Here is a 16,722-nt window from a genome sequence, read left to right on the forward strand (position 1 = left end):
AAACTGATCCACAACTACTGCCAAACAGCCAGTGTGATTCGCAGTGTTGCTGTGGTAGAATTAGGGTTAAGGAGGCAAATTTTGCTCAGCATTTCTTTTACAAAATAGGAGTTTAAACTGAGTCAGAACCACAGGCTTTAATCTCATGTTGAAAATACCAAAATTTAGGCATTTTTAAATTCTATATCACACAAAATATAACTTAAGCATAGTTTCAGCATATTTGTTTTTATGTTTGTTGTGTGTTATATATCAAAAACACTTCATCAATGCCCTGATAGAAATTACAATGTTGTAGTATAATTGTTGACAAGAATGACTTCCTGTATCTTTCAATGATGCAAATGACCTAATGAAGCCCTGACTGAACAATCCCTGTTATGAAGAACTGTCTATTGAGTACAGCAGCTTGTGCAGCATTTTTCTCCAGACAGTCAGCTTTAGGAGCTTCAGAGTATTTCTACAGATGACAGGATTCAGGAGTTGTATTGGAAGTCTGAGGCATTGTGACGAAGCCGTCTCGTCACTGACAGCTGTCCCTACTGAGTCCATAAACGCGCACACAGACACACACACACACACACACACATACTCGCCTAGTCAGTTCTCCGGGGACAAACTCCCGCCAAAGTCCGACAGTCATATTAAAACAGTAAACCACACAGGAATACAGTCTGCCTCACGTAGCGACTTATTAAGGGTGCACACTTAATATTTTGCTAGGCTTATTGATTATATGGCGTTTGCTGGTTAATTACCGTCCTCTTCCTGTCACTGCTGTGGCTTTGGTCAAACCCGAGGCCATATCCAACCCACTGTTAAGTAGCCGACCTGGGCGACATCCGGAAGTGACGTCACGACCACGTGAGCACTCCGGTTCACGCCAAACATTTTTATTTTTAAAAACCATTTATTACTTTGCTGTTTCTGCTACTGTGATTAATATGAATATTCGAAACGAATATGTAGAATTTGTGTTATTTTTGTAATTATTTTATTTATGTGGAAACATAACAAGAACTTAACTAAAGTGATTTATTTGTAGAAATTAAGGATTATTAAGCATAAGGGGCGGGGCTTAGAGTATTTAAAGGGAAGCCTGAGAAGAAGGATGGAGTCATTCATTGAGTTGCATTGCTGGCAACTGGAAGGATTGAGCGGAGACAAAAGGTTGGATTATTTTTGGCTGGTCTAGAGAGAGACAAAAGTTGTATGTTTGTTATTTTTCTTATTTTTTCTTTTTGTAAATATGTAAATATAATTGGCACTGGAGTTTTTGGACATTTCTTGCACTGCTGAGCACCGTTTGGGAGCCATGGGCACAATAAATCCACCACGAACTGACAAGCGACTTGCCTGTTTTATTGGTTGGCGAAGAACCCCGCCACAGGCATACAGTGTGAAGAGAAATGGTGAGAGTCCAGTCCCTTGTGCTGCTCCAGTGACCACCATCTCAGACACACAGCCTTACAGTGTCACAAACTGATCTGTTAGAGGAATCCACCTGTAATTTATAGAGCTTCTCACAAAACAGAGTAGCTGAACTGAGTTAAAAGCACTTGGAAAAATCACAAAACATGATCATCACAGTGGGCTCGCTGAAGCAGATACATGACAGCTTTCCTATGACTCATCTTCTGCAGTTCCTGCTTCTTTTCTTTAGTCTACAACCACATAATAAGAATTTTCGCTTTGATTGTGACTACTTCAGTTTTGTCAGTTTTGGAGAAGGGAGATAGATATGAAGGTAAATATGTGCAAAAATGCACAAACTTGCAAATTTGAAGTGAAAACCTATAGAATTTAATATATGAAATTGTGCAACAAAAATATGCCCTTTTAAGTCAAAATTTTCCACACTAAAGAAAAGTCAGACACGTGAACTGAATTTAAAATGTTAACCAGCCAGTAACATTTTCTGTGAGGATTTTTTAAAAAAATCAAAACAAACTGTTTTACATACATGTTTTTCTTTATGTGCTCACCGCCATGTTGTTTATCATCGCCATTAAGTACAAGCATGTTCTGCTGTACTGGTGAGACCGAGTGAAAGTAGATTGAAGTATATATTTGGTAATCACCACAGAGATTTGTATTTGTGAGTAAATGTAATATTCTATTTTAGTTATTTTAATTTGCTTAAGACCAATTGATATTTATTTTATAAAGATACCTTTAATGAGGTTATATGCACTTTCAATTAAAACAGTTTATTTTTCTTTATTTTATCTGTGGAATTCTTGGTTTCTTTTGTTGTAAGTAATGAGTACTTTGACATTGTCTGAATGTATTTGTTTATTGAAAATGCAGCTCAAAATAAATGAGCTCTGGCCTGGACAACACACTATTACGGTATCCTCTCTGATTCACAGTTTGTACTGGCTACATAGTGCTCCCTAGCCTGTGGGCCTCTTGCTGCCAGTACAGATTTCCCCTAGGTCTGGCGGCGGTAACACTGACATAGCGGAAGGGGAGGGACTTTCAACCAGTTTTCCAGAGTCGAATAATGGCAGCATACTACCCATCTCTTCTATCTCTGACGACAGTTATGGATCAGATTATTTGTTGGAGGCTGCGGTTATACCGACTCAGTAGAGTTAGCATACGTAAAAGTTAGGTTTTTAGCTGGTTTCGCGGATGTAGATGGGCTATAAGTGTTAGAAATTATGAATGCTATAGGTTCCGTATGTTTATTCATGATTGTTGAACCTCCAGATTAAGCACTGTGGTGTCTGTGGCAAAAAAGAAATGGGCCTTGATCTGAAAACTGATTAGGAAACAACGCTGGTTAGAGAACCGGCCATTTTTCCCCCGTCCCCCACTGATGCTTCGGGGTGCGGCGTGATCGTTGGTACGTTTCTCTGCAGGTACGTTTAATTACTACTGTACTTTTTCATATCATTATTATTATTCTATTTTCTTTATGTATCATGTAGTAGTTTATATTCTTAAGACTTATATTACAATATATTTATATGTTTAAATATGGAATCATTGCATACTTTGTATGTTATTTATAACTTTTCCAAAGACTTTTTTTCAGAAAAAAGTAACATGATTTTTTTTATGTGTGGCGTTCAACCTAATATGTCCCTAAAATGTCCCACAGTCATTAAAACTTTTAGAATCCCTGCTTCAATATCTCTGTTAACTGTGGTTTGAAACAAACTATAGATTAACTCCACAGTCAGTTGAAGGGCCTAACATTTATCTCAATAAAGTAAACAGCAGATATAGTTCAACTCTGTTTCCAATCCACCTATTGCATGACTGCAAAATAAAATCACAATTGCAACCAAATGTGCAAGTGTAATCCTTGTTTGAGACAGCTCCTGCTAAGAAGTGTGCAGAGCTTTCTGATTTAAATTCTTAGTGGATGAGTTTAGAACTACATTAGACATTGACTTTCTGCAGATAACAGATATTAAATCAGAGATAACTGACTAAAGAACCTGATGCTGGTTATCAATATCACCACAATCATGTCAGCAATAACACAAAAGGAAAAACAAAAACCTAAAATAAGGTTGGTGTCCATGTTTCTCATCATGAACATAAAACCATTTAGTGATCTGAAAGGCATTCTCCCACAAAAAAGGATCAAACAAAAAATATCACTTTACCAATAAGGGTAAATTTATCAATGTGACAAGATGTCACATCACATTCACATTGTGATTACATTTATTCACTGCATCAGAAGATTTGAGTGATTGGATTTTTGGTTTTAGGGATTTATGTCCAAGTGAGAGAAGCACCCTTTGAATGAAGTCAAATGTGAACTTCAGTTGTTGAGGGTACACCAAATTCAGGACGTAAGTAAGTAAGTCCAAAAAGTAAGCACATGGCATATATATACACACTACTGTTCAAAAGTTTGGGGTCACTTTGCCATGGGATTCAATAGGGAAGTGACCCCAAACTTTTGAACGGTAGTGTACATACCACGGTCTGGATGAATACTTGATTCTGATTAAAAAGTGGTAATGGACACATATGAAAGAAGTTCCGGTCAAATAGCCTTATTTTTGTAAATTATTGCGCTGACTAAACGTTAGTTGGTAACTGTGGCAACGTAAACTCAGACGCCAAGCTGGAGACACACCAGATCATGTCTGTGATGGTGCATCGCTGTGAAAGCAGGTGCAGACTTATTGGGCACCGTCAGTCCAGGAGAGACAAGAATGGAGCAACATTTTGTCGTCCCGCAATGTCCCAACCAGCAGTGGTCAGGGTCCACAAACGTTAAATCTCCATCCTTCAAACGCCACTATGGACATGCCAGTATCTTTATGTAATATCACGATCAAAGTCAATGTTGCATTTCATTTTAAACAGGTCGTCGCCTGTCTTGATTATCTTACTTTACTTACTTGCTTGATACAGAGGGAATGGTGGATCATATAAAAACGATTTAGGATAGACTTACTTGCTCGATACACATTTAATAAATCAGAGTGAATGGTGGATAATATTTCTTGCAAATAAAAACGATTTAGGAAACTATCTGCAGACTTTCACTGTTTGAAACAAAATGTCGCATCATCCTCTGGACACACATAAGCTGTAAAAGCTGCACCCGCCCTCTGAAATTATACTTTGTGTCACATAATATCACAATAATCTCCCTTCCCTCCACTGCTCAGGTCTTTTTTTTTTTTTTTTTTTCACCTGTCTTGTCCAGCATCGTTGCAAACAGAATGAATGTCTGGCTGCCGTCTGGTGCCGGGCAATTTTACTCTATCAAGCAGGGATTTATACTACATGTATAAAGTCCCTCTTGATGATATGAAAAACTTTATTAAATCAAACTCTTAATGCTGGACTCGACCGGAGGGGACAGAGAGAGAGAGAGAGAAAAGAAGGGAGAGAGAAGAGGGAGGGGAGGGAGAGGGACAGAAAGGGTGTGGGGAGTGCAGGTGGAGACTTCAGACAACATACAAAAGACCATGTAATCCATACTACTTACAACATATATAGCTAAGATCATCCTAGCCAGTAGGTCATTACACAACTAGTTGATAATAGTAACAATAATAATAATCACAATAATAATAATAATAATAATAATAGTAATAATAATAATAATAACAGAAATAATAATAAAATTTTAAGAATAATTATAAGAATAGAGAGAAAAGGTATATTGAAGAAAAAAAAAAAAAAAAAAATATGATAATAGATATAAGTGAAACTGCTGTATTCAAGAACACGCGCAGAGAAACCTGTGTGGATGTGCTGGAGGACTCAGCTACACGGCGACGCAGAGACTGTGTCAACATACCGAATATACGGAGTGGAGACGTTCAGGAAGGAGTGACCATGCAGAGTGATCATGCAGATGCCACCTCACCTGAACAGAGGCCAGAGTCAGGCCAGCGGTCCCGAGACCCAGGCCACCAGCCCCCCCGTAGGCAACAGACCCCGACCGGTCCACAGAGACGACCACTCGCCCGCCCAGGAAGACAGCAGCAGGAGACCCCAGCAGGAGCCCCCCCCCCGCGGACACAGGGCACCGGCCCCGGCAGGCCGAGGCCAGCAGTCCCCGACCCCCCCCCGAGCACCGGCCGCCCGGGACAGACGGGGCAGAGGGCCCGGGCCCAGGAGCGCAGGGACACCCCCCACCCCCACAGGCCGAGGGCCAGCACGCCACCCGGAGGGACCCGGCCCGCCCAGACGGCCACCGCCAGAGGCCAGCCCCACACCCCAGTGCCCAGCCGCACACCCCGAGAACTAATCCTGCCCCCCCCAGACCAACACACACACAAACAAACACACACACACACACTCTCCTTCCACTCCTCCATTCATCCTCCCACGCATACACCATCCATCCCTCACATACTCTTTCCTCCCACACACACACACCATCCTTCCACCATCCATCCTCCCACACACACACCATCCTTCCACCATACATTCTCCCACACATACCCCATCCTCCCACACATACATCATCCTTCCACCATTCATCCTCCCACACATACACCATCCTCCCTCTCATACACCATACATCCACCTTCACATACCCCATCCTCCCACACACACACACACACTATCCTTCCACTACCCATCCTCCCACACATACACCATTCTCCCACACATACACCATCCTCCCTCTTCTACACCATACATCCACCTTCACATACCCCATTCTCCCACACACACACACACACTATCCTTCCACTACCCATCCTCCCACACATACACCATTCTCCTACACATACACCATCCTCCCTCTCATACACCATCCATCCTCCCACACACACACCATCCTTCCACCATCCATCCTCCCACACATACCCCATCCTCCCACACATACATCATCCTTCCACCATTCATCCTCCCACACATACCCCATCCTCCCACACACACACACACACTATCCTTCCACTACCCATCCTCACACCATTCTCCTACCCATACACCATCCTCCCTCACATACACCTTCCTCCCACACAAACACCATCCTTTCACCATCATCCTCCCGCCACCTTATGTCCCGGGGGGACAGCCTCAGCCAGGAGGCGAGGAGACATGAGCCAGGCCCCCACCCCCCCACCCCGCCCCAGCCCCAGCCCCCCACTCCCCACCCCCAAAACAGCACCTTCCCCCCAGGGCCAGCAGCCAGAATCCCCCGGGACAGCCCGCCCACGCCCCGGGCCAATGCGACAGGCCACCCGGCCCGCCCTGCCCCCGGGCCATCCATGGAGACAGGGGCGCTTAAAGACCACATCCCCCTTCCCTCCCCCACTAGTGAGGGAATATATTATGTGCTGTTTGCAATTAAAAAAAAAAGAGTTAAAATTGGGGGGCAGTAACTGCATTGAGGAGGGGGTGGGGCCACCTGAGCAGTCCCACCCACCTGACCTCGCATGTTCCGCCCCCCAAAACGTGTTTGTATGTTGCAAATGTTATTTGTGCTCAGTGACTAAGTGGAATTAAAAGCTGGGAGGCATGCTGCCGCTTGGCGAAGCAATGGGGCCACTATGATGACCCCCCTGCCCCGCCCAGCGCAACAAGCACACCTCCCACAGCCCTACCTGTGTATGTAGTGAAGAGTGGGGGAGGGGAGGGGTCAGGAGATGTAGGTCCAGAGGGGAGTAAACCTCCCCCCTGGAAGACGACCCGCCAGTGGCTTAGGGCACCCCCGTCCTCAGCCGGCCCCGAAGGGCGTCACAGGCCCGCAGCAGCCACCCAACCCAGGCACACCATGAACCGGGCGAGGCGAAGGAAAGGAACCCCGGGCCCACGCCCCCGACACCCGGCCAGGGCGCCCCCCAGAGGACACGTCCTAACCCCTGCAAACACACACACCCTTTTTTTTTTTTTTTTTTTCCTCCAGCCACTCACACACCCTCTCACACACCTCTATACACAAACACCTCAATACGTGCACATACCTCCACACACACACCTCAGGCACATACCTATAAACACACACACCGGTGCCTCCATACACACACATGGAAACTTTCATACACACACGCCCACATACACACACACTCTCATACCCCTCCATACACATACACCACTACACACACACTCACATACATACCTGCATATACACACAAACACCTCCATACATACTCACGCCTCCACCCACACCTTCACTCCTCCACACACACATCGACCTCCACATGCACACACTCACATATACACACCTTCACACACACACACATACATCCCACATAGACCTCCACACATACACCCGCACACCCCTCACACACACACACACATAGACGCACACACCCAGACCTTCATACACACCTACACACACGTACAGCACACACATCCCTCTACACCCACCCACACACAAGCATACCTACAGACACACACACACACACCCACCTATATACACACACACCCCCACCCAGGTTCTGGGGCTGCGACCAAGCACCAGGGCACGGACCAACCAGCCCCCGGCACGGCACATCCGGACGGGCCCAGCCCCCCCCAGCAGCGGCAGACCCCCCACCCCCAGGAGCGGGGGGAGACCAGACGCCCCAGAGCCCGGGGCCCTCACCCCGGGCCCGACCGGCCACCCGGCCAGGGGCCGACGGACACTGACCCAGGCACCCCGGCAGCCACCCCCCACCGCCACGAGGCAGCCCCACCCCGGGGCCCACCCAATGCCGCCCGCCCAGATCGGAACCCCAGCCGACCCAACAGTGGAGCAGCCGAGATCCCCACCCAGGAGACAACCGGAGACCCGAAGCCACCAGGGACCTCCCACCCACATCCACCGTCATCTCAGCGAAGCCGCAATCCTCCACCTACATTAAGTGATGTAGCCAGTCACAGGGGACCAGAGGGAATGAAAGTCATCTGATTGGTTCCTGGAGGAGGCAGACATTGTCTCAATGCTGATGTGATCTAACAGGAGATTTCTAAACTGCTGGATAGACAAATTATTCTTATCTTTCCAGTTCACAAGAATAGTTTTCTTTGCGATGCATAAGACTGCGAGGACCAAGTTTATGGAGTGTATTCCTATGTTGGTGTCACCCAGGTCGCCCAGTAGGCAAAGTGTGGGGTTTGCAGAAAAACTGGTTTTAAACCATTTTGAGAGATCTTCACACACCTTAATCCAGAACCTTTGGACAGGTGTGCAGGACCACAGCGCATGGATGTAGCTATCAGAAGTGTTCTCAGAGCAGTGTGGGCAGATATCTGATGGTGAAAGGCCCATCCTGAACATCCTGTGTCCTGTATAATGAGTTCTATGGAGAATTTTGAATTGTATTAGTTGTATATTTGAATTCTGAGTCATTTTAAACGTGTTTAAACATATTTGTGACCATCTTTTCTGATCAAAGTTATTAGATAAATCATCTTCCCATTTTGAAGTTGGGAGAGATATCCTGTCTTCTAGCTTTGCAAGTAATCTATATATTTTTGATAATAATTTTGGAGTATTAAGATTCAAGAATTCTGCTATTCTGACAGGAAGCTGCAAGTCTAACTGTACAGGGGTATACTTCTTATATATAATTGATTTTAGTTGGTGGTACTCTAAGAATTTATTACTGATGATTCCATACTGTGAGATTATTGTGCTGAAAGATACCAAGTTTCCATTTTCTATTATCTGTCCTAACTGTTGTATTCCTTTAGTCTTCCATTGAGTGAAGTTTATCATCTTTTTGTTCTGTAGGATGTCAGGGTTGTTCCAGATGGGTGTAAGTCTACATGGAAAGAGGGAAGATCTGGTTATCTTACAGAATTCCCACCAAGCCATTAAGGAAAAACGGATGTTAAGGCTTTTAAAGCACTTATATGGTTTAATGGTTGAGCTGATGAACGGCAGGTCAGAGATGACTAAGTCCTCACACAAAGCCTGCTCCACATCTAGCCACGGCTCATCCAGATAACTGGGTTTGAGCCACTTGGAGATGTACTGCAGCCTGTTAGCTATAAAGTAGTGATTAAAGTTTGGTAGGTCCAGTCCTCCTCTATCTTTAGTCTGCTGTAAGGTTTTAAGACTGATACGTGACGGCTTGTTTTTCCAAAGAAACTTGGATATGAATTAGTCCAGAGATTTAAACCAACTGGTGGAGGGTTTAGTGGGTATCATTGAAAATAAGTAATTAACTTTAGGTAGGATCATCATCTTAATGGTGGCAACTCTCCCCATTAGTGAGATGGGTAAGCGCCTCCACCGTAAGAGATCATCTTCTATTGTTTTTAGTAGCTGAACATAGTTTAATTTTGTTAAATCTGATAATCTGGGGGAAATATTTATACCTAAATATCTAATGTTTCCTGTCTGTATTTTGATATTAGGGATGTTTTGTAGGTCACAGTTGATGGACATGGCTGTAGTCTTAGCCCAGTTAATAGAATAATCAGATATTGATGAGAACTTATTAATAACCGTGATTGTCTGAGAGAGTGATGTTTGTGAGTTCTGAAGGAAGAGTAATACATCATCTGCATAAAGACTTATTTTATGTTCTATATTTTTGCCCTGGATTCCTTTAATTTCTATATTTTGTCTAATAGCAGCTGCTAACGGCTCTATGAAAATGGCAAAAAGTGAGGGGGAGAGTGGGCAGCCCTGTCTGGTGCCTCTCTGTAAGCGGGAGCTTGGAGAAGTTTGATCGTTGGTTTTCACACATGCATTTGGGTTATTATACAATATTTTAATCCTCTCTATGAAAGAAGGCCCAAACCCAAATTTGTCTAGTGTTGCAAATAGAAACTTCCAGTTTACCCTGTCGAAGGCTTTTTCTGCATCTAGAGAAATGATTGTGGATTCTAGATTATGTAAAGTAAAGTAATCTATGAGGTTAATTAGTCTACGCGTGTTAGTAGATGAATGTCGACCTTTTATAAAACCTGTCTGGTCCGGATGTATTATAAGAGGGGTGATTTTTTCTATCCTTCTGGCAAGAGCTTTACTAATTATTTTCAGGTCTAGATTTATTAAAGATATGGGACGGTAACTGCATGGAAGTGTGGGGTCTTTGCCTGGTTTTAGCAATAGTGTTATATTAGCTAAGTTCATATTTTGTGGTATTTTTTGTTTTTCCTGTATTTCTAACAACATATTATAAAATGTAGGAGCTAGCGTTGTCCAGAATTCCTTGTAAAATTCTGCTGAGTAACCATCTGGACCCGGGGCTTTATTGTTGGGCATATGTTGGAGAGCTTCGTGGAGTTCATCTACAGTAATAGGTGCATCTAAATTTATTTTATTTTCATTTTTTAGTTTTGGTAGATTAATGTTGTTTAAAAATTGTTCAATATGTTCATCTGTTGGATTAATCTGTGATTCATATAATGTTTTATAGAAGCTTCTAAACGTGTCATTTATCTTGTCTGGGTCATGGCTGATGTTTCCGTCTTGATCTTTAACAGAGGAGATTGTTGTTTTCTCCTTGTTTGTTTTTAGTTGATTTGCTAAAAACTTTCCAGATTTGTTACTATGTTCAAAGTTTTCCAGGCGAAGTCTTTGCACTAAAAATTGTGTTTTTTTATCTATAATTTCTTTAAGTTGCAATTTAGTTTTCCTTATATTATTCATTGTGTGCTCTTCAGGGGAATTGCGGTAAGCCTCCTCCAATGATTTAATCCTGAGTTCTAATTCTAAAACTCTTGCTGTTTCCTTCTTCTTCTTATGTGAGGAGAAGGAAATTATTTTCCCTCGCATTACTGCTTTTCCTGCTTCCCAAAGGAGACACGCTGAAGTTTCAGGCATGTCATTTTTTTCTATATAAATTGACCATTCTTTTTTAAAATAATCAATAAACTCAGGATCTTTCAATAAAGAGGTGTTAAATCTCCAGCTTTGACCAATCGGTTTATTATTTTTGTTTCTCAGAGTGAATGAAACTGGTGCGTGATCGCTGATGCTGATTGGGTGTATCTGAGTCTCTGAAATGTCGCCCATTAGTGAGTTACTATTTAAAATATAATCTATTCTAGAGAAGGAGTGGTGAACTGAAGAGAAGAAGGTGTATTCTCTTAGTTTAGGATGGTGAGAGCGCCAAGCATTGCAAAGACCAAAATCCTTCATGTACTGTTTGATAGTTTCTGACGACTGCCAGACTCGATGACTGCCTGATGTGCTGCAGCGATCTTGTTCAGTCAAGACTACATTAAAATCACCAGCTAACACTATTCTGTTATCTGAATAATTCTGGAGTGTAGCAAACAGGGAGTGGAAAAAGGAGGGATCATCTACATTGGGACCGTACACATTGGTAATACATAATTTGATATTGCAAATAGATAATAAAGTTATCAGAAATCTGCCTTCCGGATCCACTACTGTGCTATCTATGTCAAAATTTAGTCTCTTATTAATAAGAGTAGCTACTCCTCTCTGCCTAGAATTGTAACAAGCTGAATAAACACGAGGAAACTGAGCTGTTTGAAGAAGATCTATGGTTGAGTTTGTTAGATGAGTCTCTTGTAGTAAGACAATGTCAGCCTGCAGCTCCTGTAATTTATTAAAGATCTTCAACCTCTTCTCCCTGGAACCGGCTCCATGTACATTCCAACAGATGATTTTTAACATGGTTATTGTGAACGGTTTAATGCTTCATGCGTGTTACTGACGCGTGTGTCTTTGTGCGCCCCTCTGCGTGTTCGCGCGTGTTTGCGTGCAGCCTGACTGCGCGTGTTTATCCGTGTGTTAAATATCCGTATATGTACCTTAATGCGTGTTCTCTCATACATAAAACGCGAGTATTTATATGTATCATGTATGGTGCGGCTGTGCGTCCTGACGGTGTTCGACCGGCTGCGTGCGCTGCTAATATTACGAGCTGGATTACAATTAACAGTGAAGGCGTGAAATAGAAAGAGAGTGCTGCTCAGGTCTAATACAACAGCTGGGGCCAACCGAGCTGCAGGTTCTGTGTCAGAGTCGGTTACCTTGACACTGTGTCACAATGAAATAGTCCACTCAGGCGCTACTTGTAAATAACTTAGGATTTTAATGGTGAAACAACAGCAACATTAATGTAATAATAACTGATTAATTTTTTTTTTTTCCTAAGTGACCATGGTATAAGTGAGATAATGCCCTTGAAGTGTCCATCATCCTAAATTGATGGACTTCGCGGAAGCAACTGTCCTCCTCTTCGTGTCGGACAGTTCACTCCTCTGCATCATCCATTAATTTATTTATTTATTTTTTTACCCTGTCCTGTCCAGCATCCTAACATACAGAACGGTGATCTGTGTGCCATATTTTGCTTGACAGTTTTGCTCTACCAAGGGAGACATGTTATATACATGGCTGCCCTTGATATTTTTATTATTTTTATTGTAATCTTATTTCTTTAGTCTTATATGTCAGTGCCGAACCTGACAGGGAGATAGAGGAAGAAAGAGAGAGAGAAAAAAAAAAGGGAGAGAAAAGGGCAGGATTAAAATGTGGAAATAACAGTTGTCTATGCTGCCCAGAACATATCACAAAAAAAACAACAACATAAACTACCACAGTACTACATGATACCGAAAGAAAGATAGGATGACGATGATATAAAAAATTACAATAGTCATCAAACATACCTGCAGATGAACGTACCAACACACAAACATCAGCTACATCTAGTGAGAAGCGGATGGAGAGACGAGCACGTTTGTGAGCTTGCACGTGTTAATATGCATGTGTGGCCATGCAACAGGGAGGAAATGTGTACCCGCAAGGGGGCCGCGATCACGCCGCACCCTGAAGCATCAGCGGGGGACGGGGGGAGCCCGAGGCCCCAAAGGCCAAGCAGATCCACAGAGTACCAAGCCCGGGACAGCCAAAGCAGACAGAGCAGCGGCCCACCCGGTCCAGAGCAGCGGCCCACCCGGTCCAGAGCAGAGGGATCCCCAGACCGGAACCCCCGGCGCGATGGGGCAGGGGCACCGGGCAGCCCAGGGGGATGGCGAGCAGGCCCAGCGGGCGCCGGGCGCTGCGGCGCGGGCCGCACGGAGGGCAGGCGCCCCACAGGCCCAAGGGCCACCCCCTCCCCCCAGCAAAGCCCCACCCAGGAACCCGACGGGGCCCGACCGCCCCAGGCAAAGCCACCGTGGGCCACGCTAACCCAATACCAAGGCCAGGCACCCCAGGGACAAGAACATGTCCGCAGGTGTCCCCCCCCCCAAAAAAAAAAAAAAACCCCAACCCTTACCCATTCACCCACCCCACAGTGCCCTATGTGTAGTGTGTGTGATGTGGGGTGGCGGGGGAGGAGAGGGGCTCGGGGAGGGGCACAACCGGGAGCGAGATCCCCGTCCCAGCCGGGCCCGAGGAGGGGCACAACTGGGAGAGAGATCCCCGTCCCAGGCAGCCAACTCCCCAGCTGGCCGCTGTAGGCGCCCCCGCCCCCCCAAGACCACCCGAGGGAAGAGGGGCAAAGGCCCGGCCCCGCCAAGAGCCCAGCGCACGAGCGCCCCGGACGCCCACCCACCCCCGTCAGCCCATGCCAACACACCAGGGGACCAGAGAGCCCCAGGCCGCACACACGCATCCTGGTCGGGTCCAAGGCACAGCGCCCCCATCCTCCCCGAAGGAGCCCCCGGCGGGAGGGGAGAGAGCGAGAAGGAGAGCAGACTCCATCCCCACTGCCCACCAGGACTCCCGCCACCCCCCTTCCCCCTACCCCTCCCTTAGACCCAACGGACACATTGTAATCCCAAGGGTTCCTGCCCGGCATCGGATCGGCCTGACCCCGATGGCATGCCCAGGGCGGCCAAGGCCCCCCGAGGCCCAGGAAGGGCCCACCGAGCTGGAGGGAGGCAGCCCCCAGACCCCGGGGCACCCGCCCCCCGCCCGGCCCCCACCCCAGCAACCCGGCCGCCCAGCCCCAGGCCAGCCCCCCAACCGCCCCGGACCCCCAGTCGCCCCCCGGCCCGCCCCCAGTGAGCACCAGCCCCCAGGCCCAAGGCCCCGGAGCCAGTCAGCCACACCGTCCCCTACTCAGTGGCCCCCCCGACCACCGACCCAGAGAAACGGCCAGGGCCGATGGACCCCCAAGGTCCCCCAGCCAGCCCCACCCCTGACCCCCACAGAACGACTAGACCCCAGCACCCCTTCCCACTACGTGATGTGACTAATCAGCGGGGTCCAGGAAGACTGAGAGTTAACTGATTGGTGTTTAATGGATGCCGATACAGACTCTAGACTGATGTGATCCAACAGGAGATTTCTGTACTGGTTAATATTTAGATTGTTTTTAGACTTCCAGTTCACTAGAATAGTTTTCTTTGCGATACATAAGGCCGTGAGGACCATATGTGCTTTGTTAGTGTCTATATTAATGTCACTTAGGTCACCCAGTAAACAAAGTTTTGGACATGCAGGAATGTTACATCTAACCCATGTTGATAAATCCTCACAGACCTTATTCCAGAACTTCTGGACAGGTGCACAAAGCCATAAAGCGTGTAAGTAATCATCTGCTGTGTTACCTGTGCACTGTGTGCAGATATCGGAGTGATTAAGACCCATCTTGAACATCCTTTGTCCTGTATAATGCGTTCTATGGAGGACTTTGTATTGTATGAGTTGTAAATTTGGGCTGTCTGTCATATTAAAGGCATTAAGACATATTTGTAACCAAAATGGTTGACTAGGATTGATGGATAAATCTATCTCCCATTTTGAAGTAGGTAGGGAATTTGAGTCATCTATTTTTAACATTAATCTGTATATTTTTGAAAGTAATTTGGGGGTACAGAAGTCCATAAAATCTGCTACTATTGGAGGAAGTTCCAGATCTGTTCGGTGAAGGGGGAATTTTGTGTGTATTACGGTTTTGAGCTGTTGATATTCTAAGAATCTGTTGCTGTTAATCCCATATTGTGATGAGAGTGTATTAAAAGATAACATGTTTCTATTATGGATAATATGTTCAAAGTATTTAATTCCTTGGTTAATCCATTGGTTAAAGTTTAGCATATTTTTGTTTAGTAGAATATCAGGATTGTTCCAGATGGGTGTGAGTTTACATGGTATTATTGAGGAGTTGGTTTTATTGAGAAATTCCCACCAGGCTGTCAGAGAAGTGCTGATGTTGACACTTTTAAAGCACTTTTGCTTTTTTATACTTAAGCTGAAAAAAGGGAGATCAGAAATTTCCAGATTGTCACAAAATGTTTGTTCTATGTCTATCCACAGGTCATCTAGTGGACTAGGTTTGAGCCATTTTAGGACATATTGCAATCTATTAGCTAGGAAGTAATGTTGAAAGTTAGGCAAGTCTAATCCTCCTCTATCTTTCGGCTTCTGTAAAGTTTTTAAACTGATCCGGGGTGGTTTATTTTTCCAGAGAAATCGGGAGATGTGTGATTCTAGCGATTTAAACCAGGTAGAGGGGGGTTTCATAGGAATCATAGAAAACAAATAGTTGATTTTGGGTAGAACCATCATTTTTATGGTGGCGACTCTCCCCATGAGTGAAATGGGTAGAGATTTCCAGCGAGCAAGATCATCTTCTATAGTCTTAAGAAGGTGAGTGTGATTAAGTTTTGTTAGTTCTGAGAGCCTGGAGGGAATATTTACACCCAGGTATCTAATGTTACCTGATTTTAAGGTGATGCTGGGTAGATTTTGAAAGCTACAGTTGATGGGTAGAACTGTACTCTTAGACCAGTTAACGGAGTAGTCCGACAGTGATGAGAATTTATTAATGAGTGAGATTGTTTCAGATAGAGAGGTTTGTGAGTTCTGGAGGAATAGTAAAACGTCATCAGCATAAAGACTTATTTTATGAAATATATTTTTGGACTGAATGCCTTTAATAGCTTTATTTTGTCTAATTGCAGCGGCTAGCGGTTCAATAAATATAGCAAAAAGTGAGGGAGATAGTGGACAACCTTGTCTGGTACCCCTTTGTAGATTAAAACTTGGAGAGGTCTGGTCGTTTGTTCTAACACTCGCATTAGGAGAACTGTATAAGATTTTAATCCAGTTAATGAAAGATGGGCCAAAGCCGAATCTGTTTAGAGTAGCTAGTAAATATTTCCAGTTAACACGATCAAAAGCTTTCTCTGCATCTAAAGAAACTATTATTGTTTCCAGGTTATTGATGGTAGAATAATCTATTATATTAATTAGTCTCCGCATGTTAACAGTAGAATATCTGCCCTTTATAAAGCCTGTTTGATCAGGGTGTATAATGAGAGGAGTTACTTTCTCTAACCTTCCAGCTAATGCTTTGCAAATTATTTTAAGGTCTGCATTTATCAGTGATATGGGTCTGTAGCTAGATGGTA

At 44.7% G+C, this 16,722-nt stretch overlaps 1 long non-coding RNA gene across 1 annotated transcript; it reads left to right on the forward strand.

The window, feature by feature from the left end:
• Positions 1-1,119: 1,119 nt before the first annotated feature.
• On the forward strand, positions 1,120-15,415 carry LOC121631609. Its single transcript, XR_006008766.1, has 3 exons — positions 1,120-1,207; positions 11,457-11,459; positions 15,404-15,415. It is a non-coding gene; the product is annotated as an uncharacterized LOC121631609 (long non-coding RNA).
• The last annotated feature ends 1,307 nt before the right edge of the window (positions 15,416-16,722 follow it).

The sequence above is a fragment of the Melanotaenia boesemani genome, chromosome 20 (genome assembly GCF_017639745.1).
Source record: "Melanotaenia boesemani isolate fMelBoe1 chromosome 20, fMelBoe1.pri, whole genome shotgun sequence".
In the NCBI taxonomy this organism is placed as follows: Eukaryota; Metazoa; Chordata; class Actinopteri; order Atheriniformes; family Melanotaeniidae; genus Melanotaenia; species Melanotaenia boesemani.